We start from the raw sequence: 23,307 nt of genomic DNA on the forward strand, positions 1-23,307 counted from the left end.
CCTATGTGGCGGTGTCGGACCCTCATGACACAGAAAGTTCCCGCTAACTGGTGCCGGGGGCGTCCTGATACTGCCACTGGGGTCGAAGATTGCCATTATATATTTGAATACCTGTACTATTATGTACTCAGACTTTGAAACTGGATTCTGTACTTGTTTATATGCCTCTTGTTGTGCATGATGTGCTGAGCAGTGGTGCTCTTCTTCTTCCTATCATATCCTCAATGTAAGCTGTGTTCTGTTTTTTTTTTTTCCTTTGTTTACTTCTGTTCACCTTTTGTACTGCTTTACTGTTTAAAATCAATAAAAAAAGATTTGACGCAAAAAAAAAGATCTATTACTACTCAGGAGAAAGAAAGACAACGTTCAGAAAATGTATGTCTTTAATGTGGAGACTCTGGAAATTAAGCAGATAATTGTCCCAATAAATTTAAAAGAACAATTGCAGCAACGGATGTTACAGTATCTGAACAAATAAACTAAATTTCTCAGTCCATCTCTCCTTTCATTCAGGAAGCAAATAAAGTTAATTCTTTATCAACTAATTTTGTCATCCCTATAAAGCTTATTGTTGAAAGCAATGAAATACCTTGCTCTGCTATGCTGGACTCAGGGGCTGGGGGAAACTTAATCGACATCGAATTTGCCCAAAGTAATAACATTGAAATAATAAATAAACTCGCCCCAATTGATATGGAAACTGTCGATGGCTCAACTTTGTTTTCAGGACCTGTTACCCACAAGACAATCCCACTTAAACTCCTAATTGAAACTGACCATCGGTCAGTCATCACCCAAGTTCCCTATTATCCTGGGCATTCCTTGGTTCTCTATCCATAATCCCTCCATCAACTGGGAGACACGTTCTTTAAGCTTTACATCTGACCATTGCAAGAAACATTGCAAAGAATCTTATCAAATAAGCCCTCCACCAACCCAAGATTTACAAGCAGTTTTGGCAACTATCCAGTCATACAACAAGCCACCTTCACAATATCTTGCGTTTTGGGACGTTTGTGATAAAAAGAACGCAGATCAGCTGCCTCCTCATCACTCTTATGATTGTCCCATTGAATTGCTTCCAGGGGCAGAAATACCATTTGGTCGCCTTTATTCTTTATCAGAACCTGAACTGAAAGTGTTCAGGGAGTGGATTAATGAGAATCTTGAGAAGGGTTTTATCAGACACTCAACCTCTCCTACTGGCGCAGCCTTATTCCTTGTAACGGAAATGGACTCCACCCTGCGTCTGTGTATTGACTACAGAGATTTAAATAGGATCACAATTAAGAATCGCTATCCACTCCCACTGATTCCAGAAATTCTCGAGAGACTCCGCTCTGCCAAGCTCTTTAACAAATTAGATTTATGGGTGGCATACAACCTTGTCCGCATTCGTCCTGTAGATGAATGGAAAACTGCTTTCAGAACCAGATATGGACATTTTGAGTCTTTGGTCATGCCCTTTGGGCTTTGCAATGCTCTGCAACTTTTCAACATTTTATTAATGATGCTTTTCGAGATTTGCTTGATCAGTTTGTAATAGCATATTTGGATGACATTCTCATTTGTTCTGATACTTTGGAAGAACACCGCAAGCATGTCTGTATTGTTTTCGAGAGATTAAGGCAGAATCAACTTTACATCAAACTAGAGAAATGCGAGTTTGAACAAACTCAGATCCAGTTCTTGGGTAAGCATGGATCCTGATAAGATCAAAGCTGTGGTGGATTGGGCTGTCCCTAAGAATGTTAAAGAGATCCAGTGATTTGTTGGATTTGCCAACTTTTACAGAAGATTTACAAGGAATTTCTCTAAGGTAATTGCTCCAATTACACAGCTGACAAAGAAAGGGGTGCCCTTTTTGTGGTCACCTGAGGCACAGGCTGCCTTTAGTAAACTGAAAACTCTCTTCGCTTCTGCACCAATACTGGTACATCCAGATCCAGAAATACCTTTCATCGTAGAAGTTGATGCTTCTAATTCTGCTGTGGGAGCTATCCTTTCTCAGCGAATGGGAGAAAAAATGCAGCTTCATCCTTGTGCTTATTTCTCTCGACTGATGTCTTCAGCCGAGATGAATTATGACATTGGAAACAAGGAGCTGCTGGCAATTAAAGCGGGAGTTCCGCCGTTTTTTTTTTTTTAAAGCCAGCAGCTTCAAATACTGCAGCTGCTGACTTTTAAAATAAGGACACTTACCCGCCCAACGCGCCCACAATGTCGGCACCCGAAGCCGATCTCTCGATCGTCTCTCGGGTGCTGCCGCCGCCAACTTGGGTATGGGAATCAGAAAGTGGAGCCTTGTGGCTTCATTTCCCGGTTCCCTACTGCGCATGCGCGAGTCACGCTGCGCAATACGGATGGTCCCCGTTGTCTCTGGGATCCGTGTGTTTCCCAGCAGACAGCGGGGGACCTGCGGAAAGGGGCGTAGATTCTGCGGAAAGGGGCGTAGATTCTGCGGATATCTATGCCGGAAGTGGGTGCAGATACCTGTACTGTACAGGTACCTGCACCCCCCTCCCCCCTGAAAGGTGCCAATTGTGGCGCCAGAGGGGGGGAGGGTTCCAATGAGCGGAAGCTCCGCTTTAAGGAAGCATTTTCTGAGTGGAGGCATCTGCTGGAAGGAGCTAAGCACGCTGTAACCGTTCTCACCGATCATAAAAATTTAGAATTTATTAGGTCTGCTGGTTGTCATCTAGACAAGCACGTTGGACCCTTTTTTTTTTCCAGGTTCAATTTTGTTATCTCATACCACCCTGGATCAAGGGATGGTAAGGCTGATGCCCTATCACGGATGTTGTCTGGACCTCTCCAGGAAAGCACCTCTGAATGTACAATCCTGCCTCAAAAGAACTTTCTAGGGGACATTTCTTAATCTTCTCAAGGAGGGGTATGAGAATGACCCACTTCTTAATAATCCTCCTAAGGACATTAACCTCAAGTACAACAATGTTTTTTGGACTCAAGCGCATTACCTTTATGTACCTGAATCAGTTTGGGTAGAAGCCCTCAGGTTGGTACACGACTCTAAATTTGCTGGTCATTTTGGGGTTTCTATGACAGAAGAACTCTTATCACGTTCCTTTTGGTGGCCTGGGTACAAGAAAGATGTAAAGAGTTATATGGCTTTATGTCTAACCTGTGCTCGCAATAAGACACCTCGATCTTCTCCTCTGGGGTTACTTCTACCACTGCCTGTTCCATCAAGACCATGGAGGTCAATTTCTATGGACTTTGTGGTTGACCTTCCTCTTTCAAAAGGGATGACCACCATTCTGGTAGTCTTTGACCGTCTCACTAAGATGGCTCATTTTATTCCAGTTAAACATACTGCTAAGGTAAAGGTTAGAGAAGTTTTTAAACTTCATGGAATTCCTGATGAAGTGGTGTCTGACAGAGGGGTACAGTTTACCTCAAAATTTTGGAGAATTGTTGCTCAGCTTTGGGTGTAACAATTAATCTGTCCTTGGTTTTTCATCCGCAGTCTAATGGTCAGACCGAGAGGACCAATCAAACTCTGGAGCAATACCTTCGATGTTTTGTGAGTTATCTTCAGGATGACTGGGTGGACTACCTTCCTACGGCAGAGTTTGCTTATAATAACTCTAAACATAGCTCCACTTCCCAAAAGCCCGTTTTTCTTAAACACTGGGTATCATCCAGTTTTTATTCCTGATTTCTCCATCTCAACTTCAATTCCTGCTGTTACCAACAGACTAACTTCATTACATGAGATCCAGGAGAAATTGACTGATACATTGATGGATGCGCAGGAATATTACAAGAAGGCCGATGACAGACATCGTGGGTCTATTCCCACTTTTCACATAGGTGAGAAAGTTTGTGTCACGTACCTGGTGGTAGAGCCCGACTTGCAGGAGGAGACCTCTCTTGCGGCTCCGACTCAAGGGCCCTGGTAGTGTATACAGGTAACACAAGAGTCAAGAGTGGCACGAGTGTTCGGCAGGATCAACAGCTGGATCAGGGGATGGCTGGAATCGGAGGGAAACAGGATCAGCAGGCAGGTGCAGGAAGCTGAAGCAGAGCGGCAGGCGGAGAGGCTGGACCAGGACACCAATGCAGGAACTCTGGCAGAGGCAGGACTTCAGGCAGGTGCTGGAACCACTACTGGAGGTAGAGCAGCAGACGGCACTGGAACAGGAGGCAGGTGCAGGAAGCTGAAGCAGAGCGGCAGGCGGAGAGGCTGGACCAGGACACCAATGCAGGAACTCTGGCAGAGGCAGGACTTCAGGCAGGTGCTGGAACCACTACTGGAGGTAGAGCAGCAGACGGCACTGGAACAGGAGGCTGGAAGCAGAGCAGTCAGACAAGCCGGGTCGGAGGTCAGGCGGTCGGCGGAAGTACCAAGGATCAAGCAGGTGGATGGTCGGACGAGCCAGGTCGGTAAACGGGCAGGCAGCAAAAGCACCGAAGGATCAAGCAGAGGGGAAGTCAGGCAGGCCGGGGTCAGATGCAGGCGGATAGCAGGAGTAGTAGGTAAACAAGCCGGGTCAACAGGTCACAGAAGGCAGGTTCTAAGAATCAGGGTACTCGCACTCTGTAGATCAGACAGCAAGAACTGGATGTGACCAACTGAGTTAAATAGTGCACCTGGCGCCAACGAGCGCACACGCGCACGCACACGCGCGCAGGCGCACACCCGCGGATGAGCGGCGGCAGGTCCGGACTGACCACTGCTGGCAGGATCCTCGTGACAGTTTGGTTATCTACCAAAAATGTAAAAGTTCAAGTTCCATGTGCTAAGTTGGGTCAAAAGTTTATGGGACCTTTTGAGATTTCTGCTCAAATCAACCCGGTCACTTTTCGCCTAAAACTTCCTGACAATATGAAGATTCGTCCTTTGTTTCATATATCGCTACTCAAACCACTTAGTGAAAATACTTTTTCTGGAAGAATTCATCCTCCTCCTCCACCTGTTGAGGTACAGGGTGAAAAAGAATTTGTGGTGGGAAAAATTCTTGACCCCAGGATCTCTAGTAACAAATTGCAATATTTGGCTCAATAGGAAGGATATGGGACAGAAGATAATTCTTGGGAGCCTGAAAAGAATGTTCATGCCCCTAGATTAACAAGGGAATTCCACCAGAGGTTTCCTCAGAAACCTGGCCCTAAGACGTCCAGGGGACATCCTGGGAGGAGAGGAGTACTGTTAGGACCTGGGCTTGAACCTGGAACCTCTGGTGTGTCTAGCAGTGACTCTGCTTGCTGAGCCACCTGGAATGCTCACCTCCTGGTGGGGCTATCCTGAGGACCACGACCTGGCACTAACACGCAGCAAAGCCCATCTCCACCATCAGGAGCTCTGGTGAATACCGGTTAGTGCTTAGACCCCGCACCTCAGGTGAACCCGTGTCATCAGCCAGGGTGACCTGTGTGAATACCTGCTCTGCTGCTATAGCTACTGGCCTCTGAGCCTGACTCCAGACCATGACACTAGGCTTTCCAGATATTTCACTGTCTTGGAAACACTAGGCAGACCAGAGCGCTCATGTTCTTGGCTTTTGGCTCTGGTAGGAACACCCTGCCTTGAGCAGTGTCTATGATCATGCCTAGATATTCCAAACTCTTTAACGGTTGCAAGGAAGATTTTTCTAGATTGAGAATCCAACCTAGGCTTTCCAGATGTTTCACTGTCTTGGAAACACTGTGGTTTAGGTGCGCTAAGTTCTATGAGTAGCAAATCATCCAGCTAAGCTATCACTGTTATGCCCTGGGCTCTTAGATGGTCTAAGAGCGGATCTAGAATTTTTGTAAATATTCAAGGAGCTGTAGCGAGACAGAAAGGAAGGGCCGCAAATTGAAAGTGGCGCTGGCCTACTGTGAACCTTAGATATATTTGGTGAGCGGGGAAAAAATTGGAAAAAATAGTGTCTGAAGGATATACAGCAGGTATTCTTAGTTCCAAGGAGAGTTTGTATTTGATCCCAAAAGCTCCACATACCCCTGTATTGTATTACTTGCCTAAATTACATAAGGATCCTGTCTGCCCCCTGGGACGCCCAATAGTAAGTGGAATTGATTCCATTACATCCCGGGTGGGCAGATATATTAATTTTTACTTACGACCCTTAGTGAGTAGAATGCCTTCCCTTATTAAGGATTCAAGACACGTGATCAATATCTTGGCTGGGATTTCTGCCAAACCGGCAGTATGGATGGTAACAGCAGAAGTTTCCTCCTTATATACGATTATCCCGCATGATTTGGGGTTTGAAGTTATCCAAGAGTATTTGGATCGAGACTCTGGTCTCCCCAAAGAACAAGCCTTTCTTATGACATTGCTTAGATTTGCAGCCTCTCATAATTACTTTTGGTTTAATCATCAATTCTATAGACAGGTTATGGGAGTCGCTATGGGGGCTAATTATGCCACAAGCTTGGCCAACCTGTTATGGCCAAGTGGGAGGAGGATGTCATCTATGCCCAGGACATTCCACAGCTGGTCCTGTGGGCAAGATACATAGATGACATCCTCCTCCTATGGGAGGGCCACATTTGTGACCTTTCAAGCGTTTTACAGTCCCTTAATAACAATCAAAGGGGAATTCAATTAAATTACGAGATGAGTCAGGTTGGAATTAATTTTCTTGATTTAAATATCTCTATAAAAGATGGGGTATTTATCACTTCTACCTTTTTCAAGGAGACGGACAGAAATTATTTTATTCTTTTCTTTTATTCCCACCGATAGTTGTCATCATGTCCCCTGGTTCAGAGTCCCTAAAAGCAGAACTGCTCTGACCCAGGGGAGTTTCAGGTTCAAGCCGACGTTCTTACCTCCAGATTTTTAGAGAAGGGTTATGAATATACCTTTTTGGCTGAAACTCTGGAGACTATCTCAAATATGGATAGAGCAGATATGTTGAGGGAAAGGGGCCTGAGGGGGGATGATGTTTTTCAGGGAAATGTCCCCTTTGTGACCACTTATACTCTACAACATAAGAATATAAAACATTTGGTGAACAAACACTGCCATATTGTCAATAATGATGCCGTGTTAAAAAGTGTTTTACCTGATAGACCTAGAGTGATATTTAGGGGTGTCCCTTCCTTAAGACGTCAATTGGCACCCAATGTGATTGATCCGTCAAAAATGAGCAGAGGTTTCTTTGACCAGCTAACAGGTTATTATAAGTGTGGAAAATGTAGGGTTTGTTTTCTTAATATATGCACCCAGAGGCGCACCACTACCTTTACTTTACAGTCACACAGAGGGATCACATTATTAAACCATGCATTACCTGTTCTACAACAGGTGTTGTCTACATGTTGCAGTGCCCGTGTGGACTGCAATATGTGGGATGTACCAAGCGCCCATTACAGGTGCGTTTAAATGAACACATCACACATATATTGACAGGGTTCCCCAAACATTCGGTATCCAAACATTATTTGTTAAAACATAACAAAGACCCTTCAAACACTTTGTATTTGGGTATCAACAAGTTCAAACCACACTGGCGAGGGAGCTCGCTAGTAAAAGAAATATATCATATTTACTTTGAATATTAATATTTTTATTTTTATTATTTTATATGAATTTTTGGGGCATGTATCCTTTGATACAATTTTTTAGGGTCTTCTATGGGCTGCTCGAAGGTGGAGGGATTCTTATGGGTGGGGGGAGGGAAGGAGAGTGGATAAGGGGGGTTAGGTAGGCATTCGGTGTATTCATTTTTACACCAATTTCCAGGTCACTTTTTTATGATATTTTTTGTATATTTTTCATATTTTTTGAACACACAAATATGGGGGATAGTGGGGGGGGGGGGGGGGTTTGTAGATTAGTGAGGTGGTATGACATATCACGATCACAGTATTACTCACATATATATATATTTTTTCATGAAATATATTTTTTGGAATACTATTTGAATAATATATCAATTTAGATGAATTAATTTGTATTTATATCACATAAATTTTTTTTATTATTATTTTTATTTATTTATAAGAAATAATAATATAAAAATATATTTGGTTCACGTTCCATTATAAATATTAATTAATATGATGAGTACAATTTATTTATTTTCATGTGGTATTTATTTATTTTCACATGGAATTTAACATTGGTATTTAATCAGTGGGGTTTTTTTCATTTATTCATTGGCATAGATTGACACATGGCTAATGATATAAGGGGTTAATATGTATTGCATTGATAAAAATGTGGCTTCTTATCCTCTAGGTCCCTTTAATATATTTTTTATTTATTTATTAGTAACTGTTAATCATTATGAGGGGGATTCCGTCCATTATAAGACATTCTCTTGCCCTTACCATACGATATATAGAATAGTGATTTTGCCCACACTTAAGATGGAGGTTCTGGCTAGACCTCTACGTCTCAGAATGAGGTCTGGCTCTATAAAATAGGGGTGCGTTGCGGCATGCTCGTTCCCCATTGAAAACGTCACGTCTGATGAAATGCGTCTGGGAGGGCACGCTGTCACGTCACCATGCTGTACGAGAGGAGGACAGGCTCCCAAGTTTGCAGGCCGGCTTGTATTCATACGTTTGAATATACTTTTTTTATGTAAGTGCATTTCATTTTATAATTAAAGTTTATCAATGGTTTTACGCTATGGGAAGCTTCTCTTTCTTTTCTGAGCATATTCATTGTTTGGGAATGGGAGTTTGGAGCACCGTAATGAACTACAGCAAATTAAGTGTCGTCCCTGGGATAGCAAGACATCTGGTACAGGTGCGAGGTTGTGATTGGCTCTTACTATAATGCTCCATACGCTTTTACCATCTGGTAAGCACAATCTTTTGTCGGTGGCTGGGCACATTTTCAATACTTGTGTGCAATCACTGTGGTACGTCCATTTGAAGCTGAGCGATTTTTTTCCAACTTAAAGAATCTTTTCTATTATGGACTTTTATTAACATATTAAGTGAAAGACTTTATGGCGAATGTAGTGCTGTGTCAGAAACCATGAATCAGATTGAGAAAGAAGTACAATCAGATCACACTTGTTTATTAATAAAAATAAAAAGGTAAATAGAAAAAAGCGTAGTCAAGCAGTCCAAAGTTCATTAACCAGATCGGGTAATCAGCCAGGCCGGAAGTCAGGGATCCAAGGAGAGTAACCGCAAGCAGGATAAGAAGCCAGGTGGGATGTCAGCAAGCCAGTCTTGAAACAAACAGCAGGAGATGATTCCCTGTGATGTGGCCAACGTGAAGGCAAATGAAAAAGTGAGCAGGAAGGCTTTAAATAGGCAGGCCAGGTGAGCATCATCGGGAACAGCTGGTAACTGTGGAAAGGGAAGAGAACTGGCAATTAGCCGACAGCTGAGTGGCCAGCCCAGAGGAGGAAGGGCTAAGTCAGCCCTGACACTACCCCAACTCAATGACCCCTCTCCCTCGGAGGGCCACCGGGCTTGAGGGGAAACCATCTATGGAACTCGTGGAGGAGAACAGGGGCATGTACGTCAGAGGATTAAACCCAGGAGCGTTCCTCTAGACCGTACCCTTTCCAATGCACCAGGTACTCTATGCACCCACTGAACCTATGGGAGTCAACAATGGATTGTACCTCATACTCCTCATCGTTCTCAACCAGAATAGGGTGAGGACGTGGCACCGAGGTGGTAAATCGGTTACAGACCAACGGTTTCAATAAGGAGACATGAAACACATTAGAGATGCGCATACTCGGAGGAAGGTCCGACGTGTAAGCTACTGGGTTAATCCTGCGAAGGATACGGAATGGCCAAATAAACCGAGGTGCAAACTTCAGTGAGGGAACACGAAGCCGGAGGTTGTGAGATGACAGCCAGACCCTGTCCCCAACCTGATAGGAAGGTGCAGGCAGGCGTCTGCGGTCAGCATGGAGTCTGTACCTATCATTAGCATGACGCAAAGCCTCCTGGACTTGTACCCAAGTGGAATGAAGACCACGGAGATGCTCCTCTAACGCAGGAACACTCTGTGGAACAAACAAGTAAGGCAACATGGAAGGTTGGAAACCACAATTCACCATAAATGGAGACAATCGGGAGGCAGAATTCAAGGCACTGTTGTGAGCAAACTCTGCCCAAGGTAATAGGTCAGACCAGTTGTTATGATGGTCAGAAATAAAGCAACGTAGGAATTGCTCCAAGGACTGATTGGCTCGTTCTGCGGCCCCATTAGACTGCGGGTGATACGCAGAAGGGAACGCAAGCTGGATTCCCAACTGTGCACAAAGGGCTCGCCAGAACCAGGAGACAAACTGACTGCCCCTATCCAAGACAATCACCTTGGGTAGCCCATGTAAGCGAAAGATCTCCCAAGCAAAAATGGAAGCCAGTTCCTTAGAGGTGGGCAACTTCTTAAGTGGAATACAATGACACATCTTAGAGAACCGGTCAACCACCATAAGGATAACAGTGTTGCCTTGGGAGTTGGGCAATTACACAATGAAATCTATAGACAGGTGAGTCCAGGGCCTCTCTCCATTGGGTATGGGTTGTAGGAGGCCCACTGGAAGGTGTCGTGGAGTCTTACTCTGAGCACACACGAGACAGGCAGCTACGAAGGCAATAACATCAGCCCGTAGACTAGGCCACCAGAATTGTTGGGAGATGGCTCAAATGAGTTGATTCTTCCCAGGATGGCCAGCTGCCTTGGGAGAATGGTAAGTCTGGAGCACTGCAGTACGGAGACTCTCTGGGACAAAGCAGCGGTCACAAGGTTTATCAGAATGAGCATGGACCTGATCAGCAAGAATTTTGTCACTCAAAGGAGAAGTAAGACTGGTGCGAACCGTAGCCAAGATATGATCAGGAGGAATCATAGGAACCGGAACCGACTCCGACTTGGAAGTGGAGGAAAATTGTCGTGACAAGGCATCAGCCCTTACATTCTTAGTACCAGGTAAGAATGAGACAATGTAATTAAAGCTCGACAAGAAAAGAGCCCATCGTGCCCTTCTGGGAGAGAGTCGCTTAGCCTCAGACAAGAATGTAAGATTCTTATGGTCAGTAAGAATAAGAACGGGCACAGTGGTACCTTCAGTGGTACCTTCAAGGAGATGTCTCCATTCTTTCAGGGCTAAAATGCTCACCAACAGCTCTCTGTCACCAATCTCATAATTGCACTCAGCAGGTGACAATTTCTTGGAAAAGTAGCCACACGGATGCATAGCGCTCTCAGAGTTAGGGCGTTGAGACAGAAGGACGCCAACTCCCTTTTCAGAAGCATAAACTTCTAGGATAAAAGGCAACCTAGGATCAGGATATGCCAACACAGGAGCAGAAACAAAGGCAGCCTTGAGAGTCTCAAAGGCCTTAAACGGACTCCGGAGACCAACTCTGTGGGTTACCGTCCTTTCTGGTCATATCAGTCAGAGGCTCGACCAGAGACGAAAAGTTATGAATTAACTTCCGATAGTAGTTGGCAAAGCCCAGGAAACGCTGCAGAGGACGTAAACCCACGGGTCGAGGCCACTGTAATGCCGCGTACACACGAGCGGACTGTATGGCGTACTTAGTCCGTCATACAATCCGACGGACAGTCCGTCATACTTTCGACTGAACGGACTTGACCACACACGGATGCACAGTCCGTCGAAAGCTTACGCGATGACGTGTACAGCACGTACGACGGGACTAGAAATAGGAAGTCCAATACACAGCAAAGCACCCTTCTGCCGTGTAAATCCTTTCTGGGCATGCGCCATTCTTAGTCTGTCGAACTAGCCTACTGACGAGCGGATTGTCCGCTGAAACCAAAGTACGACGGACAGAATTTCGAAAAATCCGAAATACTTAGTACGCCAGACTGCACGCTGAAAAAGTCCACTGAAGCCCACACACGAGCGGACTGTCCGCTGAAATGTGTTTCGACGGACTAAGTACGCCATACAGTCCGCCCTTGTGTACGCGGCATAAGACTGCTGACAGTTTCTCTGGGTCCATCGAAAAACCAGCAGTGGAAATGACATAACCCAGGAATGTAACCTGTTCACGATGGAAATCGCACTTCTCCAGTTTACAATAGAGACTGTTCTCTCTTAGTTTCTAAATTACACGACAGACATCTGTGTGGTGGCTCTCCAGGGACTTGGAAAATATGAGGATATCATTGAGATAAACCACCACACACAATTGCAACAAGTCTCTGAGGACATCGTTAATAAATTCCTGGAAAACTGCCGGGGCATGGCAAAGGCCAAAAGGCATTACCAGGTATTCATAATGGCCTGTTCTGGTATTAAACGCAGTTTTCCACTCGTCGCCCTCCTTAATGCGCACAAGATTGTATGTCCCTCTCAGGTCAAGCTTTGTGAAAACCGTTGCTCCCTTGAGGCGATCAAATAACTCCGTAATCAATGGAATCAGGTAGGCATTCTTAATTGTGACACGATTGAGACCCCTATAATCTATACAAAAAGATGTTTGGTATCACCTTTGGGCCAGACAGTAAGTTATAGCCCCCCCTTTTCTTGAGAGATGGTTCTCCGTTTAAAGGTTATCCCATATTTATAGATACTCTTGATCTAATTTCAGAGCATTTGTACTCCTGATGAATGGCAAGAGCCATGAAACGTGCGTCGAGTATATATCCAACTGATGCCCAGATCATTTCGTCTTACTATGAGCAATTGCTAATGTTATTGGTTTTATGAATGGATGAGTATGTCTACACATCTGTATTGTTAATGATGTTGTATTGTACTTTGCAAAATGACTGTATATCTAAACAAATGTATTTAAAGAAATGTACCAAAGTAAATTGTGTCCTATATCTTAGTTTGACACTTTTTGTGATATGGTTTGTACTTAATAAATAAATATTTTTTATTCAGCAACATGCCTCATTTAATGTCCCATTTCCCCTTTATTGAATATTGAACATATATCTGGGATGGAGGCTTGCTGCTGCTACTAATAGGTTGTGTCAGGTCGCATCACTTATAATCTATACAAAGTCTCAGTTCACCGCTCTTCTTTTTCACAAAGAAGAAACCAGCACCAGCAGGAGATGAGGACTTACGGATGAAACCTTGAAAAAGTGCATCAGGAACATGCTCCTCCATGGCCTTATCCTCCAAGACTGTCAAAGGGCAATCCCGGCCACGAGGAGGTATGGCACCAGGTTGAAGGTCAATTGCAATCATAAGGCCAGTCTGGAGGCAAACTACCAGCTTGACCTTTATCAAAGACATCGCCAAAATCACGGTACTCCTCTGGCAAGGAGGGGAGTGAAGCGGTGAACAGGACCTTGGATACCTTCAGGAAGCATGTCTCACTGCATTGTGGTGACCAGGAGAGAACCTCAGCACAGAGCAAATCAAAAGAGGGGTTGTGCCTCTGTAACCAAAGATAACCAATAACCAGCGGAAATCTGGGTGAGGAAATAACTTGGAATTGGATTATCTCATGGTAAAGACCCCTTTACGGCCATGGACAAGGGAACCGTCTCATGAGTCACATGGGCAGGCTGTAAAGGTCTCCCGTCAAGAGCCTCAATGGCAAGTGGAGTGTCACGCAGCTGCAGCGGAATTGAGTGCTGCGAAACAAATGCAGCATCAATGAACAGGCCTACAGCCCCAGAGTCGATTCAAGCCTGTATCTCGATGGACGACTCAGCCCAAGAAAGGGTGACCAAAACCAGGGGCTTATTCCTGGATAACTGGGGTGACACAACGCCACCTTAGGTCTGTCCATGACAGGACCTCAAGGTTCGGGCGTTCCCTGGACGGGTAGGACAAGACTTCATAATGTGACCTGCCTGGCCACAATAAAGGCACAATCTCTCCCTCCTCCTAAAGGCTTTCTCATCCGCAGAGAGACACGTGAAACCCAGGTGCATGGGTTCATCTTCACTGGCCAACTCGGTACCAGGAGGCATGAGAGGTGAGGGAGGCATGGGTGGGACTAGAAAGCTTGGAGGCAAACGTACAGGAGGCTTCTGCAAGCGCGTTTCTTAGGAGAAAGACTTTCTCTGAGTTTGGAGTCAATGAGGATGGCAAACGAGATCAAGCTCTCCAGCTCAGTGGGTATATCTCAGGCTGCTATCTCATCCTTGATGGAATCTGAGAGACCATGAGAAAAAGCAGCCACGAGGGTCTCATTGTTCCAAGCAACCTCTGCTGCCAGAGTACGGAATTCAATGGCGTAGTCTGCAACAGTTCTCGTACTCTGTTTGATGGACATGAGGCACTTGGCAGCAGAAGCGGAGCGTGCGGGAACGTCAAAAACCCTTTTAAAGGAGGCCACAAACTGAGGGTAACTCAAGACAACAGGTTTTTGCGTCTCCCGTAGAGGGTTAGCCCAGGCCAAGGCTCTCTCAGAAAGCAAAGATATCACGAAACCTACTTTGCTTCTGTCCGTGGGAAACGCCTGAGGCAGCATTTCAAAGTATATCTCAACCTGATTGAGAAACCTTCTGCAATGAACTGGATTGCCCCCAAATTGCTGGGGAAGCGAAGCAAAACCAGACATACCTCTTATAGAGGTAATACTCAAGGCGGGTGCCTGCACAGAGACTGGAGCAGCAGCAGGGACGGCCTGCAACTCAGGTTGTACCGGAGCAGCCACCGTGGGGGATTCTAGGTGAGCCGTGCGATTCAGGAGCATTTGTAACGCCAAGGCAAACTGATCCATGCGGTGATCTTGCTCATCCAATCTGGAAAAAATATTACCAACAAGTGGATTGACGGTATCTTCTGAATTCATGGCCTCCGCGTACTGTCAGAAACCATGAAACAGATTGAGACAGAAGTACAATCAACTCACACTTGTTTATTAATAAAAAAAAAGTTAAATTGAAAAAAGAGTACTCAAGCATAGCCAGAGTCCTGTAGCCAGATCGGGTAGTCAGCCAATCCAAAGTTCATTAACCAGATCGGGTAATCAGCCAGGCTGGAAGTCAAAGATCCAAGGAGAGCAACTGCAAGCAGGATAAGAAGCCAGGTGGAATGTCAGCAAGCCAGTCTTGAAACAAACAGCAGGAGATGGTTCCCTGTGATGTGACCAACGCAAAGGCAAATGAAAAAGTGAGCAGGAAGGCTTTAAATAGGCAGGTCAGATGAGTATCATCAGGAACAGCTGGTAACTGTGGAAAGAGAAGAGAGCTGGCAATTAGCCGACAGCTGAGTGGCCAGCCCAGAGGAGGAAGGGCTAAGCCAGCCCTGACATGCTGTTTACTGACAATTGTGACAGTTACTTTTATTTTTTGGCACAGCTCTTTTTTCTATTGTAACCTAGAGATACTGAGGAGACTACCCATCTGTCTTGAACCTCTTCCCGCCAGGATCCAGCAAACTGCAGTAGCCTTCCCCCCACTCGACTGAGTGGGGGCGCCCCTTCATAGGGATGCTTTGGGGCCCTGCTTGGCAGATTTTTGGCCCAAAGTCTTCTTCTGACCTTGGGCGTGACCTTGGGTCTTTCCTCTGGAACTAGATTGGGAAGGCCGTCGTGACTGTCTAGAGCTTGATGCTCCAGGGGATGGAGAAAAAGAACATTAAATGATGGCCGTTTACTCTTTTTAATTGGTAGAAGCGTAGATTTAGCCCAGTAATCCGTTGGATGAATTTATCCAGATCCTTCCCAAATAAGTGTTCCCCTTTTAATGGGAATCCAGTTAATTATTTCTTGCATGAAAGTTCAGCTGACCAATGCTTAAGCCACAGAGACCTGCGCATGTGGACTAACAGGAGAGACAAACTAGATGCTTGCTGGACTGAATACAGAATGGCATCAATCATAAAACACAGAATTTGAGGAAGGTCAGCATAATTCTCCACTTCCTCACTGGGAAGGAGGTTAAGCATCTGCTTAACTTGTTCCTTGAGGAATTGGCATAAACCAAAGGTTGCGGCTGTAGGTTGGACTACAGCACCAACCATGGAAAAGAGGCTTTTAATAAAGTTTCCAGCTTCTTATCAGTTGGATCCTTAAATACCTGAACATTGTAGCCTTAAGGGAGTCTTCTGTTACATTGGGAGAGGCTGCAAAACCTGACAGGGGCACAAACTCATCCTGTGAGGCTGGCTCTAGTCTTGCCGGGGGGATGGTAATCTACAGGCATCTTTAAAACCCCTAGATGTAGGCGGTGATTTCTTTGTGCCTTTATTACCTTCCCCTGAGGTCCTCTTACGAGGAGACATAGTACTAGGTAGGTACTAGTACATATTCAATTGCTGTGTCTTATAATATACATATATGCTCAATACTGCACAACCTGATGCCGAGTAGGTGTCCATCTGCTTACAGGGCTCTGACGCTCTGGGCTTTTCAACATAGTCACCGGACGCCTGCGCACTGGTGCGCTGTGCACACCACACATGCACGCCGCACATGCATGGCGCCGGAACCACGCTCCCCCTCTGTTCCCCTGCCAGAACTGTAAAAGCGCATCACGTGCACGCACGTACACGTAGGACCATCATGGCTGAGGATGAGGGGGAGAAGAGGACCTCCGTAGGGGACTGTGCGGGACCTTCAGGACTACGTGGGTCCCCCTTTATACATATTTGTGGTAGAGCCTGCAGCGGGGGAGGTGAGTGGCCCGGGGATCGGCTTCACTGAGCGTGTATCCTGGAAGGCATATAAATATACACCTCTTTACTCCCTCTAGTGGTGGAAACCAGGTAATACATATAACTACTCTCTGAAGAAATCCATAATATGCAATATATACGATTAACTTCACTTACCTGTCCCGGGCCCCAGGAACTGCTGAATACAGACAGTTTCCAGCCTTCACCCATCACGGCGGGTAGCGTTGTGCCAAACCTTCAGGGTTTTATGGGTTCCTACTCAGAGGAACCTCTTCCCTGGACCTGTAAAAGACTTTGCCAAAACTTTTGTGCCACTTTCTTAATAGTACACAAAGCCTGGTTTTCCCAGAGCCCAGTCCTCCAAGAAGAGACTTACAGGCAAAACCTTGTTTCTTCGGATAACGAGGCCCAGGTATCATACCATCTTGGGAGCCAAAATATCAGATATGGATCCGGTCAGCATAGCCCCTAAGCCCCCGCAAGGACCTGGATAGTGCTTTCTTCATAGCACATGTTTTACGTGATCAACCACCTGAGGTGCTCCCCAAATGGAAAGGGTTATATAGGGGAGGAATTCTCCTTAATTAGGGTTGACCAGTGTCCAATCACCGAAGGTGCCTATCTAACCCACTATGCAATGAAGGCTCTGTGTCCTGTGATATATGAACAAGAAAAGTGTACCTCTACCTCAAAAGAGGTTTATGATATGCTGGAAAACAGCGATAGTGATACAGAATTGAGTGATATCGATTCGTGGGAAATTTCGTCATCAGACACAGAAAGTGATTTCTGCGACGGTCCTGTGGCTGACATCAGTTATGTGTGGACTTGGTGCTCTATCGACTGCGGTATGGATCATGTAGCATCCCCAAGATTCCCATTTACTGGAGCACCTGGTATCAAAGTGGATGTTGAAGATGACAACCCCTTGGCATAACTCCAATTATTTTTGACCAATGAGGTTATTGAAAAAATAGTTATGGAAACAAACCAGTACCAGGAGCAACAAGCTGCTACACCTCAGAGGTTTTCAAAGAGCAGAAAGTGGGAACCAGTGATCAAAGAGGACATCTGGAAATTTCTGGGCCTAATAGTTCTTCAGGGAGGGGTGGGTAAATATCTGCAGAAGTGGTATTGGACAATCAATAAATTACTAGCCATTCCATTCTTTGACACGGTCATGTCGGAGTACAAATTTTCCCTGATAATGAAATATTTTCACTTTGAAAATAATGAAGCATTTGACGAAACTACTCATCCAGCCCCCAAACTCAAGAAGATTTGGGAGGTATATCAGATGATTATGAAAAATTTCCAACAGAGCTATGTGCCAGATAGAGACATCCGCATAGACGGAAGTCTAATGGCCTACAAGGAAATGCTCCGCTGGATACAATATATAGCATCAAAGAGGGCATGATTTTCCGTAAAATCTTTCATGCTATGTGAATCGATCACTGGTTATATTTGGAATTCTGTCCTACACACCAATAAAGGAACCAAATTCAACCAAAAATACAGTCATTATGGAATAGCAACCTCTTCAGTTCTTTCACTGATTGAGCCATTGCTGAATCAGGGCTATTGTGTAACCACAGACAATTTTTACACAGTACAGAACAAAACAGATGCCTATGAAACCGTTAGGGCTAACCGGCATGACATGCCGCCAACCTTTGGCAATAAGAAGTCCAAGATGGGAGAAATGGTTGCCTGGCAGAAAGGGAAAATGATGGCATTGCAATGGCATGACAAAAAAGATGTGAACTTAATGAGTACAATCCATAACACCTCCGCTGTCATGGTACACACAAAAGATGGGAAAGACATCATGAAATCACAAGTGGTTATAGACTACAACAACACCATGGGAGGTGTTGACAGAGGCGACCAAGACAATAACATTTTATCCTGCCATGAGAAAACAACAAGAAAAATATTATAAGAAGATCTTCAGGCATCTTCTTGAGCAATGCCTATGGAATGCCTTCATTCTACTAAAAAAAAGAGTGACAAGCCTGTGGTTCATGCTGACTTTGTTTGGAAAGTTGCAGAACGTGTCTTTCTGGACCACCATACGCCAACGGCTGCAAACAGAGCTGGACGTTGTGTTGCTGGTGTTGTCAACCCGGAACACCTAACTGGTCACATTCCCCCAACTGAAAAAATGGCAGCACCCACAAGGATGTGCGTAGTTTGTTGCTCAAAGTGTTATGACACTGGAAGGAAAATGAAAGGATTGTGTTGTTTGACTTTGTGCAATCCCATGTTTCAAAATTTACCATACCCGGGATGTTTACTGAAGCAATATGACTAGTAATATTGCACCCTTGTTTGTCCCCAAAAAAATTCAGTGTTTTTGTTTTGATTATATTATTGACTAAAATTATTGAATAAAATGAATTATTATATATTATTATATATTATTTATAATTATTTATTTATTAGAATTTATGATTTTGTGTGTCAAACTTTATCATACCCGGGATGTCTACTAGACTCTGATTTGGACAGATTTAAGTGAGTTATTTCTAAGCCCTTGTACACACGGTCGGATAATCTGTCGGAATGCGTCTTATCGGACCGTGTCGTCAGATAATCCGACTGTGTGTGGTATGCATCGGATTGATTCTGTCCGAATCTCCGTCTGACCCAATTTTCCAACATTTTGGAAATATTTCCCGACCAACTGGGCCGGTCGGACATATTCCGATCATGTGTAGAGAATTTTGATCGGACCAAGTGCCATGCATGCTCAGATCAAATTCCTACATCAAAGCTATTGGCTACTAGCCTGAACGTAGTCCCATCGTAACGAAATTACGTCATCACGTTCTGAAAGATCGGATTTTTTGCCAACTTGTCCCAACCGTGTGTATGCAACAGTTTCGGACAAGATCAGACGGACAAAATCCGACGGGCAAAATCCGATTTGGTTGTGGAAATCTCCGACCGTGTGTACGTGGGCTTAGAATTACAGGCCTACAATATAAAACACCAAATTTCCTTGCAAAAAAATTGTACCGCTTTCAGCACCTAAAATCCGACATAATCATTAGTGATGGACGAACTTCCGACGGGACGTTTCGCGAACGCGAAACGCGAACGGACACAAACGTTCGCGAAAACGACCGTTCGCCGCGGGCTCCATTGACTTCAATGGGAGGCGAATTTCGCAAACCTTTAGGTCGAATTTGCGGCCACGGGGTAATTATTAGGGGGTAGCACGTAGTCCCACCACCTGGACAATAGCATAATACATGTATGAGGTGAATTTGGGATCGATAACTACAAGCATTTTTTTTTTATTTGGGAAATTGTTCTGACAATTCAGGACTATGGAGCTAATGAAGGCAATGGAGGAGAGGGAAGGTCAGGGACCAGGGTAGGCAAACAAGAGGGTGCAGGAGATACAGAGCACTGACAGCAGCACCGTAATACAGAGCACTGACATCAGCACCGTGACATACAGCGCTGACAGCAGCTCCGTGACATACAGCGCTGACAGCAGCTCCGTGACATACAGCGCTGACAGCAGCTCCGTGACATACAGCGCTGACAGCAGCTCCGTGACATACAGCGCTGACAGCAGCTCCGTGACATACAGCGCTGACAGCAGCACCGTGACATACAGCGCTGACAGCAGCTCCGTGACATACAGCGCTGACAGCAGCTCCGTGACATACAGCGCTGACAGCAGCTCCGTGACATACAGCACTGACAGCAGCTCCGTGACATACAGCGCTGACAGCAGCTCCGTGACATACAGCGCTGACAGCAGCACCGTGACATACAGCGCTGACAGCAGCTCCGTGACATACAGCGCTGACAGCAGCTCCGTGACATACAGCGCTGACAGCAGCTCCGTGACATACAGCGCTGACAGCAGCTCCGTGACATACAGCGCTGACAGCAGCTCCGTGACATACAGCGCTGACAGCAGCTCCGTGACATACAGCGCTGACAGCAGCTCCGTGACATACAGCGCTGACAGCAGCTCCGTGACATACAGCGCTGACAGCAGCTCCGTGACATACAGCGCTGACAGCAGCTCCGTGACATACAGCGCTGACAGCAGCACCGTAAGCAGCCCCAGGAGGAAGTCAGCACAGCACAGGGATGGTGTGATCCCCTCATAATAAGAACCCCCAGGAGGAAGTCAGCACAGCACAGGGATGGTGGGAGCCCCTCATAATAAGAACACCCAGGAGGAAGTCAGCACAGCACAGGGATGGTGGGAACCCCTCATAATAAGCAGCCCCAGTAGAAATATGACACCGCTCAACCTCTTCAAAGAGGAGGGTAGGGGCATATAGTACGGTGTGCTTTTTTGGGTCAGGGAAGTGAGCCAAATGAATTAAGAAGGTCTGTGTGCTTGATTCCAAAAATTGTTTATAGACATATACATGGTCTACTGATCACATGTGTTGAATTCCTCCGAGATCCATGCCTCATTCATTTTTAGAAATGTGAGGTAGTTAACACTGTGGTGAGCTAGGCGAGTACGCTTATCGGTCACAATCCCCCCTGCTGCGCTGAACGTCCTTTCGGACAGGACACTGGATGAGGGGCAAGCCAACAGTTCGATTGCAAATTGGGCAAGCTCTGGCCAGAGGTCAAGCCTGCCCACCCAGTAGTCTAGGGGTTCATCACTCCTCAGAGCGTCCACATCGGCCGTTAACCCAATGTAGTCGGACACCTGACGGTCTAGGCGTTCCCTGATGCTGGATCCGGATGACACCTGTCGATGGGTCGGCTGAAAGAATGACCTCATATCCGAAGTCACCAACACATCTTCAAACCGGCCTCTTCTTGCAGGCGCTGTTGGATTGGTACCCGCAAATCCTTCTCTGGGAGTGGGAATTGCTCCTCTGCCAGCGCACGCAAAAGCAGAATGCAGCATTTCTCGAAGCAAGGCCTGGAAGTGCTGCATTCTGACAGCCCTCTGCGACGGCGGTAACATTTCCGCCATTTTGTGTTTGTACCGGGGGTCTAAGTACGTTGCCACCCAGTACTGGTCCTTGACCCTCATGCTTTTTATACGGGGGTCCCTATTAAAACACTGGAGCATGAAGGCCCCCATTTGCACTAAAGTGGAAGCGGTGTGGTGGCCTGGCTCCTGCTCATCATCCAGGATAATGTCGTCCTCTTCATTCTCCTCTCCCCATCCTCGCACAACAGGGATCCCAGAAAGGTTTAAAGCATGCTCTTCTTGCTCCTGCTCATCCGCCCCGGCACCATCCTCCTCTGACTCCTCATCAGACTCCTGTTGTTGACTTGTCTCAGATAGAGTAGCCCCCCCTGGGAATTCATCCAGCATTGCGACTTCCTCATCTTCCCGCTCCTGCTCCTCCACAGCCTGATCAATGACACGACGCAATGCACGCTCCAGAAAGAAGGCATAAGGTACCATGTCACTGATGGCGCCATGGCTGCGACTGACCAGTTTGGTGATCTCCTCAAATGGCCGCAGAAGTCTGCATGTGTCGCGCATGAGCAGCCACTGGCGCGGTGAAAAAAAACCCAGCTCCCCAGAACCGTTTCTTTCGCAGAGTTCATACAGGTAGACGTTAACTGCACGTTTCTGCTGGAGCAGCCTATCAAGCATATAGAAGGTTGAGTTCCATCGCGTCGGGCAATCGCAAATAAGACGTCTGACCGGCAGATGGTGTCGCCGCTGAATGTCAGCAAGGCGAGCCATGGCCGTGTAAGATCTTCTGAAATGGGCCGAGATTTTCCTTGCCTGCCGCAAGATGTCCTGGACCCCAGGGTATTTGACAAGGAATCGCTGCACGACCAAGTTTAAGACGTGTGCCATGCACGGCACGTGCGTGATTTTGCCCTGTTTCAATGCGCTAAGCAGATTGGCACCGTTGTCACACACCACTTTACCAACTGTCAAATTGAGCGGTGTTAGCCACTCATCTGCCTGTGAACGCAAAGCTGAAAGGAGTGCCGGGCCAGTGTGGCTCTTTGCTTCCAGGCACAACAGACGCAGCACGGCATGGCAACGTCTCACCTGGCATGTGGAATAGGTTCTGGGGAGCTTGGGCGGTGCAGTGGAAGAGACGCTAGCAGCGGAAAAGGAGGAGGCAGCTGAGGAGGAGAGGGAGGAGGATGGAGTAGGAGGAGGAGAAGAAGAGTCAGGCCTGCATGCAATCCGTGGCGGTAAAACCAAATCTACACGGGTGCCACGGGTTACATGCTTGACGGCCGTCAGAAGGTTCACCCAGTGGGCAGTAAAACTGATATACCTTCCCTGCCCGTGTTTGCTAGACCACGTGTCTGTGGTCAGATGTATCTTGGCACCGACACTGTGTGCCAGAGATACATTCACTTGCCGCTGAACATGGCCATATAGCTCTGGGATGCCCTTCTCTGAGAAATACTTCCTTCCTGGGACCTTCCATTGTGGTGTTCCAATGGCCACAAATTTGCGAAAGGCCTCCGAGTCCACCAGTTTATATGGCAGTAGTTGGCGGGCTATGAGTTCTGACAAGCCAGCCGCCAACCGTTGGGCAAGAGGGTTATCCGGCGTCATCATTTTTTTACGCTCAAACATTAGGCCCACGGAAGCCTGCCTTTTTGCAGAAAAACGTGAGCTTGGCGTGATGGAAGGTGGAGTGGAGGACAATTGTGAGGAGAGAGGAGAAGGAGAAGTAGAAGACGAGGCTGGACGGTGAGAGCCTGCAGTGTGGCTTTGTGTGTTCCGTTGCTCCCACTGGGCTCGGTGATGGCTGCTCATGTGCCTTCTTAAGGCGGTCGTCCCTAGGTGAGTATTGGGCTT

This window comes from Lithobates pipiens, unplaced genomic scaffold (assembly GCF_037356315.1).
Source record: "Lithobates pipiens isolate NorthernLeopardFrog02 unplaced genomic scaffold, aLitPip1_a1.2 Scaffold_18, whole genome shotgun sequence".
Lineage (NCBI taxonomy): Eukaryota > Metazoa > Chordata > Amphibia > Anura > Ranidae > Lithobates > Lithobates pipiens.